Raw genomic sequence first — 13,731 nt, forward strand, 5'->3', positions numbered from 1 at the left:
CCTTGATATCCTGGATACTGCCACTGGGATGAAGTTGACGTCCGACGTGAGCCCACACATGTTTCATAGGGGACAGACTGGGCAGTGGTTGTATATAACTTATTACGCCTCGATCGCTTACATACAGAAAAAATATTCACATTACCGGTTTCCGCAAGTAGATGCTACCTTCAGACGTGAAATCCACTAAAAGCCTTCGCGTAGATACAGAACGAGGTGACAAAAGTCATCGGACAGAGATATGCACATGTACAGATGGCGGTAGTATCGCGTACGCATGGTAAAAAAGGGGAGTGCATTGGCGGGGCTGACATTTGTACTCAGGTCATTCATGTGAAAAGGTTTCAGACGTCATTATGGCCACACGACGGGACTTAGCAGACTTTGAACGCGGAATGGTAGTTGGAGCTAGACGCATGGGACATTCCATTTGGGAAATACTGGTAGTTAGGGAATTCAGTATTCCAAAGTCCACAGTATCAAGAGTCTGTCAAGAATACCGAATTTTCTCCAAGTTTTCACACCACGGACAACATAGTGGCCGACGTTTTTCACTTAACGACCAAGAGCAGCGGCATTTGCGTGGAGTTGTCAGTGTTAACAGACAAGCAACAATGCCTGAAACACCTGAAGAAATTAATATGGGATGTACGACGAACGTATCTGTTCGGAGAGTGCGGCAAAATTTGGCGTTAAGGGTCTATGGCAGCAGACGACCGAGCAACTGAACCGATAATTGACTAGTAATGGTTATGTTCGGCTAGTTGGAGACCATTTGCAGTCATTCATGGACTTTATGTTCCCAAACAACGATGGGATTTTTATGAATGACAATGCGCCATGTCACCGGACCACAATTGTTCGCGACCGGTTCGAGAAACATTCGGGACAGTTCGAGCGAATGATATGGCCACCCTGATCGCCTGACAGCAATCCCATCGAACATTCATGGGATACAATCGACATGTCAGTTCGTGTACAAAATCTTCCACCGGGAACACTTTCGCAATTATGAACGGTTATAGATGCAGCATGGCTCAATATTTCTGCAGGGCGATGTGGATGGCCATATCATTCGCTCGAACTGTCTAGAGTGTTCAAAGCAATCGCAAACAATTGTGGCCCGGTGACATGACATTGTCGTTTGGGAACATGAAATTCATGAATCGCTGCAAATGGTCTCCAAGTAGCCGAACATAACCATTTACAGTCAATGATAGGTTCAGTTGAACCAGAGGACGCAGTCCATTCGATGTAAACGCAGCCCACACAGTAATGGAGCCACCACCAGCTTGCACAGTGCCTTGTTGACAACTTGGTCCATGGCTTCGTGGAGTCTGCGCCACACTCGAACCCTACCATCATCGGGCCACGGTTTTCCAGTCGTCTAGGGTCCAACCGATATGTACGCGAGCCAGGAAAGGCGCTGCCGGCGATGTGCTATTAGCGTCGGTCGTCTCCCGCCACAGCCCATTAACACCAATTTTAGCAGCACTGTCCTAACGCATATGTTCGTCGTTCGTCCCACATTAATTTCTGTGGTTGTTTCACGCAGTGTTGTTTGTTAGCAGTAACAAGTCTTCGAAAACGGCGCTGTTCTCGGTCGTTAAGTGAACGCTGTCGGCCACTGCGTTTTTAATGGTGAGAGCTAATGCCTAAAATTTGGTATTCTCGGCACATTCTTGACACTCTGGACCTAGTAATATTGAATTCCGTAACTATTTCCGAAACGGAATGTCCCAGGCGTCTGGCTCCAAATTCCATTCCGCATTCTGAGTCTGTTAATTCCTGTCTTGCCGCCACAATCACGTCGGAAACCTATCCACGTGAATCACCTGAGTACAAATGACAGCTCCGCCAATGCACTGCCCTTTTTTACCTTGCGTATGCGATATTACCGCCATTTGCATATGTGCATATCGCAATCCCAAGACACTTTGTCACCTCAATGCAATTGCTGGACTGTATGCACTACCATAAACAGTAAATGAAGCACTGGTTTTACATGACTACTTCATAATGTGGCCAGGGATGACAAACAGGCAATGCTTGTGGCGATCGACGTGCCAAATTAGATACCTTGATAGATGTGTATTATGAGTGAGCCAACCAGGTTTGGTGTGTATGTGGCAGAAGCAGCTCATTACCTTCTACGAAACGTAGCACAAGTCCTATCAAACTGTACGCTGTTAATTTGTGAAATGCCGGCCGCGGTGGTCGTGCGGTTCTAGGCGCTCCAGTCCGGAGCCGTGCTGCTGCTACGGTCGCAGGTTCGAATCCTGCCTCGGGCATGGATGTGTGTGATGTCCTTAGGTTAGTTAGGTTTAATTAGTTCTAAGTTCTAGGGGACTGATGACCACAGCAGTTGAGTCCCATAGTGCTCAGAGCCATTTGTGAAATCCGCAAGAAACTGAAATTTTTTTTTTTTGCGTGTATTGGTCATACATCATAGCACCGGTTGTAGCAACTAGTAGCTTGGTTAAGCATATGGTGTGTACATACAATGGTCAAGATCATTGCGCTGAAAACAGCTTGAAGGCAGATGGTTCCGCATAAGTGTGCACAATGGCGTGGGCTAGGTTCACTGATCTCCCTCACATGTAATGTAATCTCGGCCATTATGCATCTGTTACAAGACGCACGAGCAGATAAACTACAGTCTAGACAGCAACTGTGAACTATATAGTTTGTTCAGAAACAGTCTGAAACGCTCGTAAGGGCGCTGCAGGGTAGACTGTGCTGAGAAATAATTGTTAAGCAAAACTTCGGTACGTTACCCCGTTTCCGATTTAATTGGCACTGAAGTTCACCAATCGGGCCATTGCGGCCTGCCAGATACAAGTATTGTCATTTGTTCCTCTAGCGTAGATAACAGCCCACGAGACTGCTCAGCCTATGGCTCGGGTTCGGTCCTCACTACCGTCCCATGTCCAGTTATTGTATCGCGCTCTTGTTCGGTTTTAGACCAAACAAAGAACTCGTCTGGCGATACTGTTTCTGGCGAGCCGCTTCAGTTTCCGCGCGCACTGGCCTGAGAGCCTAACTTCAATGCTAACTAACTCGAAAGCGGCGCAGTGTCTCGTATTTTTTTCTTAACAATTATTTCTCAGCACAGTCTACCCTGCAACACCATTACAAGCTTTTCGGACTGTTCCTGACCACCCGTTGTACAAGCATGTCAATAGACAACGCGGATACTTAGAAGGATTGATGAACGGCTGCTTGTAGACGCTCCATGTAACTCGCGGGGGATTGTCACAACCATGACATATTGTCGCGGCAGGATTTGCGCGCACGCCATGCGACAAGCGAACTTCGTCAGCAGTCAATCTGATGAATTTCATACAGTAACCAGGTCATATCGTTCGTCGTCAATGTAAGTTGCACATTACAGAAACTTCCTTCTGATCCCTTTACTACAAAAAGCAAAGATCTGGGGGCATATCCTACAATGGTGAATCTCCCTGCCTTTTTAGTACGAACAACAGCGAGCTGTTGTATTTCAATGGCCTGGAGGAGCCTGGAGCCGGTTATCTGTACCATGAGTTGATACGCCGTCCGTATAAATACATCGGTAACGATACTTTTTACTGAAGAGGCACCATTTAGTACAAACCGCCACACTCTACTAGGACAGAGCTGTTGTTAAGAGTGTGATCTCGCCAATCAGCACCCTTCTCTCTGAACTCCTTGCTACAAGTACCACGAGTACATCGAAATAAAAACTTCACATCGAGAAATAAAGGGATATCAAAACAGAAATTTCTTTGGAAATGTCCATTAACTATCTTTAGAAACATCTTGCTGCGGGTGTCTGCAAATGAAGCAATTCATAAAATCAACGAATCTTCAGTGCACGAAAGGAATACTTGCTATATATTAGTGCGCGCTTCTCTCGTCCTTTACATATGAGCGAGGGAAGTTTGAACTGATGTGTTGCAGTAAGGTTGGTTTTATTGTTATTTGCACAGTGAACATTTACAGACAATTAGCTTCTCGATTTCCCACTGAAAATTATCTGCGAATTGATGCTATACCCATATAACGAACTATATTTGATCTGCCCAAAAAAAATTGCAGTAAAATTATTTTAAAATAATCCCATACACGTGCTGCAGAGATAAGGAGACTGTTGCAAAACAGCAGAACTTAGAAGGAGCCAACCCTATATAGAACGTCCCAATATTATTGAATCTACAATTTCCTAGCTGCTCGTAAAATGTGAGACACATCTTGGGAGCTGCAGTGCCCGTGTTGTCCAGCGCCATAGCAAAATGTGCGTGTAATTGTGTTTACGGAAGCGTAAAATGAAGTCGCCAGAGGACGTCGGAGGCTGGACGTGTCTCATGCATATAAAGTGAAGCTCAACAGTGTTATAATCACAGCAATAGTGCTTCATTTGCAGAAAATTTGTTCAGCACACGTCACAGGCAGCATGCCACTGCACGCTCGCAGCGCTTTCGCGCGATTTTACTCGGGAAATGTAATAAACATTTTCTCTGCTCATTTGTCTGTCATCAGAATGTCTTTTACTGTTGCAAGAGACCGAAAGAGGTTATTGTTTCGTCTAATGGAAAGCGTATGTTGATATACAGGGTGTTACAAAAAGGTACGGCCAAACTTTCAGGAAACATTCCTCACACACAAAGAAAGAAAATATATTATGTGGACATGTGTCCGGAAACGCTTACTTTCCATGTTAGAGTTCATTTTATTACTTCTCTTCAAATCACATTAATCATGGAATGGAAACACACAGCAACAGAACGTGCCAGCGTGACTTCAAACACTTTGTTACAGGAAATGTTCAAAATGTCCTCCGTTAGCGAGGATACATGCATCCACCCTCCGTCGCATGGAATCCTTGATGCGCTGATGCAGCCCTGGAGAATGGCGTATTGTATCACAGCCGTCCACAATACGAGCACGAAGAGTCTCTACATTTGGTACCGGGGTTGCGTAGACAAGAGCTTTCAAATGCCCCCATAAACGAAAGTCAAGAGGGTTGAGGTCAGGAGAGAGTGGAGGCCATGGAATTGGTCCGCCTCTACCAATCCATTGGTCACCGAAACTGTTGTTGAGAAGCGTACGAACACTTCAACTGAAATGTGCAGGAGCTCCATCGTGCATGAACCACATATTGTGTCGTACTTGTAAAGGCACATGTTCTAGCAGCACAGGTAGAGTATCCCGTATGAAATCATGATAACGTGCTCCATTGAGCGTACGTGGAAGAACATGGGGCCCAATCAAGACATCACCAACAATGCCTGCCCAAACGTTCACAGAAAATCTCTGTTGATGACGTGATTGCACAATTGCGTGCGGATTCTCGTCAGCCCACACATGTTGATTGTGAAAATTTACAATTTGATCACGTTGGAATGAAACTAAAATGATCTCTAACATGGAAATTAAGCGTTTCCGTACACATTTCCACATAACATCTTTTCTTTATTTGTGTGTGAGTTATGTTTCCTGAATGTTTGGCCGTACCTTTTTGTAACACCCTGTATAAATACGTTACGTCTGATTATGTATGAAGGGTAGTCAAAGTTAATCTACTTGATTTCTTTATTTCTTTAGTGGTATGGATTGATCTAACACAGTCTCAATATTTCACATGCTTCCGAAAACGAATTACCGCACGATACTCCACTTCATTAACAGGCTGCAACATTTCGTTGTAGATTACTTTGCGCTATGGTACTGTACTTTGGCGCGGGAATTTTAAAATGCATCAGCACTGCAACCAAACAAAAATAGGTACATAACTTCATTTTTTCGAGGTGGTAAATAAAAGCTTTGTAGTGCTTGTCTCAGATTAAAGAAGGATTATTCTCATAAAGAAGCATAAAGTAGCAAATTAGATACAGCACATTAATTTCGATTAGTAATAAATTTGTAAACGGTTACTGAAAGACTTTTGTTGTGTTACCAGTTTGACATACGGTCTTGGTTTCACAAATATCACCGAGCGAGGCGGCGCAGTGGTACGACGCTGGCCTCACTTTCTGAGAGATGGCGGTTCAGATCCCTGTCCAGCTATCCAAATTTAGGTTTCCCCATATCTATAATGGCGAATACAACGTTAGTTTCTTTGTAGATGACATTCATTCTGAATATACCTGTTAAAATATTTATTGCGTTAGTAATTTCGTCATTTTGTCATTCTCGGGCATTCTGAAACCTGCCTTCAAACCCACTTCACTGAGTCGCTAAAACCCACTGTATGAAGTTAAGTCGTGACACGGTGAAACACAGTTACCAGCAGTCTAAATCGAAATACGTATAGTGGCATAAGTATACCCGCTCTCCCACACCACGTGTGCACGAGCGATGCCGCAACCACAACAACAGCAATTCGCATGCATAAAAATAAAAAGCTACATCCACAACACACACCGAAACGAATCGCTCATGTCGCTAACGTGGCGTGTGGATTTCAACAGCGGTAAAATAACAGTTGTAAATGAATAGTGTGTGAGATTTAGAATGCAATGGTATTAGTAAGTGGAGTCGATATCATATGATTTGTACACAATTTAACTTGTTAGAGAGGACTTTGTTATTACTGACAATATTTGCAGCCATTTTCCTCAGTTGATAACTTCATCTGTTTTATCATAAAAAACCACTCCGTCTACAGGCCACAAGTGACCCATCGGGACCATCCGACCGCCGTATCATCCTCAGAGGAGAATGCGGTTAGGAGGGGCGTTGGGGTCAGCACACCGATCTACCGGTCGTAATGATGGTATTCTTGACCGAAGCCGCTACTATTCGGTCGAGTAGACCCTCAATTGGCATCACGAAGCTGAGTGCACTCCGAAAAATGGAAACAGCGCATGGCGGCTGGATGGTCACCCATCCAAGTGCCGACCACGCCCGACAGCCCTTAACTTCGGTAATCTCACGGGAACCGGTGTATCCACTGCAGCAAGGCCGTTGCCACTGTTTTATCAAAAAGACAAGAAAACTTGAATCTTTTGCAACTGAAATTTATTCTTGTGTACAATACATGTTTGACCATCATGTTAGGCATCTTCAGTGGTATGCATTTTATGTCCTGTTCTTACAAGCATTTGTTGTCCTATTTGTGCTAAATGCACACAGTAGCTAGAGGTTTCTTCCAGTAAATATTTCTTTGCACATAACCTATACTGTAGTATACAATACACTCCCTTTAACTTTATGATAAAACTAATTCGGTTTATTTTATTTGGCGACTGTTTGCTTTCAAAATACTGACAATGACAAAATGTCGTTATTGCAGTCACGATAAGTATTTTTAGCAGCCGCATTCGGAAAGACTACTTTCAGTAATTACATTAAGGACGTGAAACTAGTCCTCCGCTAAGAACTTGATTACAGCTCAACATGATAGGACAATAGTTTGTCGCCTCTTGGACAAGACAGCGTTTGGTGCGCTCGGAGCTTGTCACCGGTAAGTGGGCAGTGGAGGAGGGAATTCCCACGACTGCGGTGGCGGCGTGTCTGGAGAGAGGGCTGGGAAGGGAAGGACAGGGAATGGAGTGGAGCACGTGACTGGAAACACGCGGCTCATGGCAGACGTGCCGGCGCTCGGCGCGGACCAGGTGGTGTTCCGGGACGTGCGTGCGGCCCGCCGCGTCAACCACTCGCAGGCCGTGACCGCGAGAGCTCGTATCGGCGCTCCCTTTTCACACTTCACAATCCTCGGGACATTTACTGCGAAATCGGCTCGCTTCTCCTCCAGCCGATAGCGTCACGGTGGCGGCTAGGCGTCGCATTTGTCTTCACTCTGCGTCACAGATGGAACCACAGTGTTCCGAAGAGGTGCTTAAGCTACTAGCTCACCAGTCTTAACTACTGCCGACACTATGCCACCACTCTTCTCTTGTTTCTTCTCTGCCCCGCGGCCCATACGTCAAAGAATACCACACGAGCTTCTACCAAACTTGGAAAATTTAGAGAGAAAACGTGAGCCTTACGCTCACATTTCGATAGGGAGAGCACTGTCAAAGGCAAAAACTCTAGTACGAAAAAAACGCCGAAATGTTCTATTTAAGGACTAATACGGTACCTTGTTTGCAATATCGATATGTACAACGTCAAATTGTTTTCTATGGATAAGAAACTTTCATTTTCAGAAACTTGAAGTCAGCAAAGAAATCCAGGTGTAGAACACAGGGCTCAACTCTAAACCAAATTCACACAGAACTGGTGTGACGCAGACGCCAGGCGGCGACGAGGCAAAGAAAAAAAAATCACCAGCATTCCTCTACTGATGCTTAGTTTTGGAAACTCTGTTCAAAAATCGTGTTGTAATCGGGGATCGTATCACTATTTGGGCATTAAGAATAGTCAATGCTAAAGGGTGAAGCTGAGGCGGAAGGAGCCTGTTTTCCAATTTAATTTGTCCGTTTCCAAGGACTAGAAGCACGTCAAAGCATATTATGCTGACACAGGCAGCAGATAGCTACTCTTTATTTTTATTGTGTACTACGAATGAATTGTTAACTTTTTAATTTATTATTTTTGCCATAACTTCTTCCTTCCTCTTTTATTTTTTAATAGAAATCTTTCACAGCTAATGAACCATCGCACTTCTTTGTTACGTCATTTCATAAAAAAATATTTGCAGACTAGGGTTGGCGCCATTCTGCAATACAACAGACACCTGGCTACGACAGCGATAAATTACCGTATAGTCGAGGCGCGGGCAAGTCCTGCACACTGAACGTACGTGCGTACCTTAAGCCACGACACGCGACAACAGAAACATTGTCTCAGTGATGTTGTACCAGTTCTTATGTCAAGTGTTTGTTTCTCGTTCCTGTCGGCATTGTTATTAAATGAGCACTGATCGCTTTTCCCATTTTAAATAATAACGCAATATTTCAAACCAACTCAAATTTTACGAATAAAAATAACTCCTTTTCTAAAAAAAGATTATTTTTGCTGCTCTGGCTAGCTGACACTTCAGTTCCAGAATGATATTTTCACTCTGCAGCGGAGTGTGCGCTGATATGAAACTTCCTGGCAGATTAAAACTGTGCCCGACCGAGACGCGAACTCGGGACCTTTGCCTTTCGCGGGCAAGTGCTCTACCAACTGAGCTACCGAAGCACGACTCACGCCCGGTACTCACAGCTTTACTTCTGCCAGTACCTCTTTGACACTTCAGTTTTTTAACTCGGTTATTAGCAAAAAATAAAAAGTACCAGTTATAACAGAGACCAAACAAATACACAAAAACATCGGTTATTCAGAACTATCGGCATCGGTTTTAACAGGTCGATTTTTCCCATCCCTAGCGGGATACGTGCAATGCACACTGAAGTGGTGGTGTCAGAGAGACGCAGAATTGTCGTGCAACGAATGGGTCTGAAAATGTCGTCTTCATCAGACGAAGGTAGTGATGCACTAGATCTATTGAAATTCGTAAATGTTGAGCAGCGAGGAAGATAATTGCGTATATCTATTACGATTGAAAAAAAAGGAAGAATAATGGTACATTCGACGTAATAAAAGAAAGAAACACGTATCGCGACCGTTTCCAGAATTTTTACTGAAATGTCTCTGAAGTGTTTCTGTATTACGATAGACAAAGTGAAGGACAGCATTCGGAAGAAAGCAACGAAAATGCATTATATTAATAATAATTCCAATTTTCCATACGATTTTCATTTGAACGTAAGCCTAAATATTGCAGATTTTGTTACCGGTATTCAAAATATTAGGACGATTTTCCAAAATCTGAACATCCTGTACACCAGGAATTCCTCGTTACAGGACGTAGTTTCCTGACATTTGCTCTTTTAGAGAGGTATAAAATATCCCTTGACCTAGAAAATTGGATTCCAGGCACTGCCAACGCCAAGTGCAATGGACCCCTCCTCTGCAAGATGGAAGCAGAGAATTTCAGGACAGCACTAGGGCAAGTGTTCCACAGGGGCTCATTCATACTAACTGAGCACGTCTGGCTAAACATTTCACCTGACGACTCTGCTACACTAAGGGGAAGAAGTAGTCATAACATCCAGATCCATCAACTGTGGATTTGCCAAAGCGTTATAAAGAAACAGAGGTGTACTGGGAAAAGAAATCTGCCGTTAGATAACATTTTAGTTTTCTCTATTTTGCATGATAAACTTCATGCCAATAAAAAAATGCCCAGAATAAAAACCTTATTTGTCATGTGGCATGATATCCCAGTTGAAAAACAGAATTTATATAAGCAAGTACTAAGTTTGCACCTCTGTCTGGTACAACCCATCGATCGAAGATAGAAAATGTAAAGTTGACTATTCACTTTTAGTTCAATTGCGACAGGGATGTTGTTAAATTTGCCCGTATCCTCTACCGCAACTTGTGCAGATTTGTATTGAAATAAACATGATGGCCGGCCTTTGTGGCCAAGTGGTTCAAGGCGCTTTAGTCTGGAACAGCGCGACCGCTACGGTCGCAGGTTCGAATCCTGCCTCGGGCATGGGTGTGTGTGATGTCCTTAGGTTAGTTAGGTTTAAGTAGTTCTAAGTTCTAGGGGACTGATGACCTCAGATGTTAAGTCCCATAGTGCTCAGAGCCATTTGAACCATTTTTTTCATACACACCGCCTGCGTTGAAGAAAGCCCAAATCGGTAATCATAAAACATACAGAACATAGGTTACTAAAGTAATATCAATAGGAAGATGCCATTCCACAATCATTGCTCAGTGGAACACACGCCATTTGCAATTCAAGAAAAAGAGACCTTCTAAAAGCTGGATACTACTGGATAGTGTGAGTGCTGTAATGTTTTCGACTTCAGTCTCTGTTGATACAGAATGAAAAACCTGCTATCGTCACAGCTTGTGAAAAGCAACAGTATGCATCAATCACCATAAATTACGCAATAAAGTAAAAAGCGCTGAAAAATATCGTAATTTGCAGCCCGCCCAGGACGGAGAAAACATGTTAAGACTTGTTATTAAATACATATCTAAATGTCTTAAGTGTGCGCTTCATTGTTTCATTAACAGTGAGTTTTTTTCTGTCTTTTTTTCTATTTTTCCCTCGGTTAGTGATAGACCAAACATTTGTTTTAAACCTATGCGTTTATTCAGTTTCCTTTCCTGATAAGTTCTATCATACTATTTTTGTACAGACCTGAGTAGCATGCACATTTAGAACAGAACATGCTTACATGTCATATCTTGAAACCATACTAGACACGTAACAACAGTACGGGCGCTAATGCTCCAAATATTGTGCACCTTAAAAACTCAATAAAGTAAATAAATAAAACCACCAAACGTTGTTAACAACCAAGACCGCTGATATTGTAGCCATATTGGAAGTGATGCCAGTAAAGGAAATTCGCATTTGAAGAGTCACACGTAACGAATCTGCTTTTCACGATTTTCTCGTTGCCCAATGAAATTTTTTCGAAGCACCATGTGCCACAAATAGCAATAACAGGCTATTCTCTGCCATTCAGGCTGCGGTAAAAGATTGGAACATTTTCAACATAGCAATGCTCCCATCCACAAAGCGAACGCACTGGTGAAAAGTTTTGAGAAAATGATTATTAAAGAAATCGAATGGCTGGCCCACAACCTTATCTGAGACTGATTGAGCATATCGGGGACAAGTTACAGCAGCGCAGAAGAGCTAGATAGTCGCAAAAAAGCTACAGACTTGATCGGCACGTTCCAGAAGATACGGGAGACAATTGCAACACATGTGAATCTCAATTAACAAGTAAGTGCAGAGTCTTCTGAGTGGGTAGAAACTGTGACAGCGCCTAAGAATGACCCTGCCACACACTAAAACCAGATAAACAATAACCGTAGAACAAGCAGCCATTAGACGCATTATGGAGAGAGTAGTAATTATTTCTGTATTGCAATTATATTTCATTTCAGTCGGCTAATCCTTTGTTGTATGCTTAATTGACGTGTTACAATTGTAACTTGGCTGTTGACATGATGTTACACGCATAGAGGAAAAAATCTAGAGTAATGCTACAGCCAGGCATTTCAAATATTTGTTTTTATTGCATGTACGTATTTGATGTTATAATTTCCTACATGCGATTGTTGGTCTCAATAATTATTGGAAAAGGAATATATTGGCCATTTAAATAATGGGCGCATAATAAAAACCGATTTGTTTGCAGTAAATTTGTTTTAAGATAGGTTCCGCCTTGAACAGACATAACTTTTTCTTCTTTTCCTCCAAGGCATGTTTCGCTGAACTTACAGCGTTGTTAGGAGTTTCTTTATTTTCTTTCATTTAAATAACTGGAAAATAGCTTTTTACTATCTGTACATATGAAAATTTCAGTTTTTAGGTAAAGTATTAACAAAATTTGGAAACACATCTTTTTATATGCCTTATTAACAGATGCTTTGGTTTTTGTGGCTGCTATGATTAAATTATTTTATTCTCTGTGAAAGATTGATGATCTATTAGTCAACTACTCATTGTGGGAAAGCTGAAGTCAAAATATTGCTGGGCAGGAAGTGCAGATAGGAAAGCAGGCTTGCATCACCTGGAGACAGCAACTTTAAGTTTTCACCTGTGTGGCAGGATGCATAAGCCTAGGAACAACTCAAGCGTCTCAGTGTAGAATTACGGCCTGGAGTTAATCTCGCTTCTTCGGTCTACGATACAACGCTAGCATTAGAACTACAAGCTGCTCTAGTTCCTTATCCCATCATACTCTCGAAGATATATAAGCAAACAGATCAATAAATTGCTCGTAACCGACTACTTTAGCAGGTGATACGAGCTTATGCACGATTTCCGTGTAGCGCATGTGGACAGTGTAAGCTCTCTTACATTTCCTACGCTGTATCTATTCATAATAAAATCATATAATAAAAGAATTTATTACACTCGGGCAACAACTGGAACATCTCGTATGCTCTCCGCCTTCCATCGTAGCTAGGAATTACGTTCGTAAATTTTTAAGTAAATTGTCAAAGCAATAACTCAATGATTAACTTCAATCTGAAATAACATTAAGTCATAAACAGGATGGAACGTACATACCTCCTTACTTTTTTGTGTCTTCCCTTCCATAGTGGAAGACGGTAAGTATTAATTTGCCGTCTTTGGAGAGAGCATGTAATGAGCATTCTGTTCCGCCATTAGAGAAAAGCACACATAAATAGTCGATAGCTGCCATTCTAGTAATAAACAGAAATAAGTGCAACTGACAGATATGAATTAAGAATTATTACGTCGTATTGGTCGATCCTTCGAGAAAAAATAAAAACCAAAAAGTATACTGAATATTTCATAAATTATTACTATTAGTATTATCATCATCATTATTAGACGCGATTGGACCCTTTCCGATCACGCAAAGCTACTATGTTTCAGTTTTCGGAGATTCCGCGCAGCTGTCATTTTTTCTACATGGATTCTTTTTCTTCCTTCAGTCCACTTTGTCCCTGGTCTGCTGGTGACTTCAGTCTCTAGCAGTACTTCCCATTTCCTAATATTTTGTCGGTGTAGGTTTCTGTTGAAACATTCCGATGGACTTACATAAGCCTTTCCCACTTAAAGTTATGTTCCTAGATCCTGTGTCAACTCCGCAGTCCAATTTACTTTTTATGAAAACTGCTCCATTTTTTATGGCCTTTGCTGGGGCGCACGGTTCGAAATTTACAACTGTAAGTGTGGATATTACACAACATGTATAATATGTTAAAAGAGTGAAATCAATAACTGTGTCAGCCGTCATGTTGTTAGTT

The 13,731-nt window shown here is 42.4% G+C and overlaps 1 protein-coding gene across 2 annotated transcripts in view; it reads right to left on the bottom strand.

Annotated features, from left to right (window-relative positions):
• LOC126175841 (6-phosphofructo-2-kinase/fructose-2,6-bisphosphatase 2) overlaps positions 1-13,731 on the bottom strand; it is a 363,291-nt gene that overhangs the window by 288,201 nt on the left and 61,359 nt on the right. The gene's annotated exons all lie outside the window — the stretch shown is intronic.

The sequence above is a fragment of the Schistocerca cancellata genome, chromosome 3, assembly GCF_023864275.1.
Source record: "Schistocerca cancellata isolate TAMUIC-IGC-003103 chromosome 3, iqSchCanc2.1, whole genome shotgun sequence".
Classification (NCBI taxonomy): Eukaryota; Metazoa; Arthropoda; class Insecta; order Orthoptera; family Acrididae; genus Schistocerca; species Schistocerca cancellata.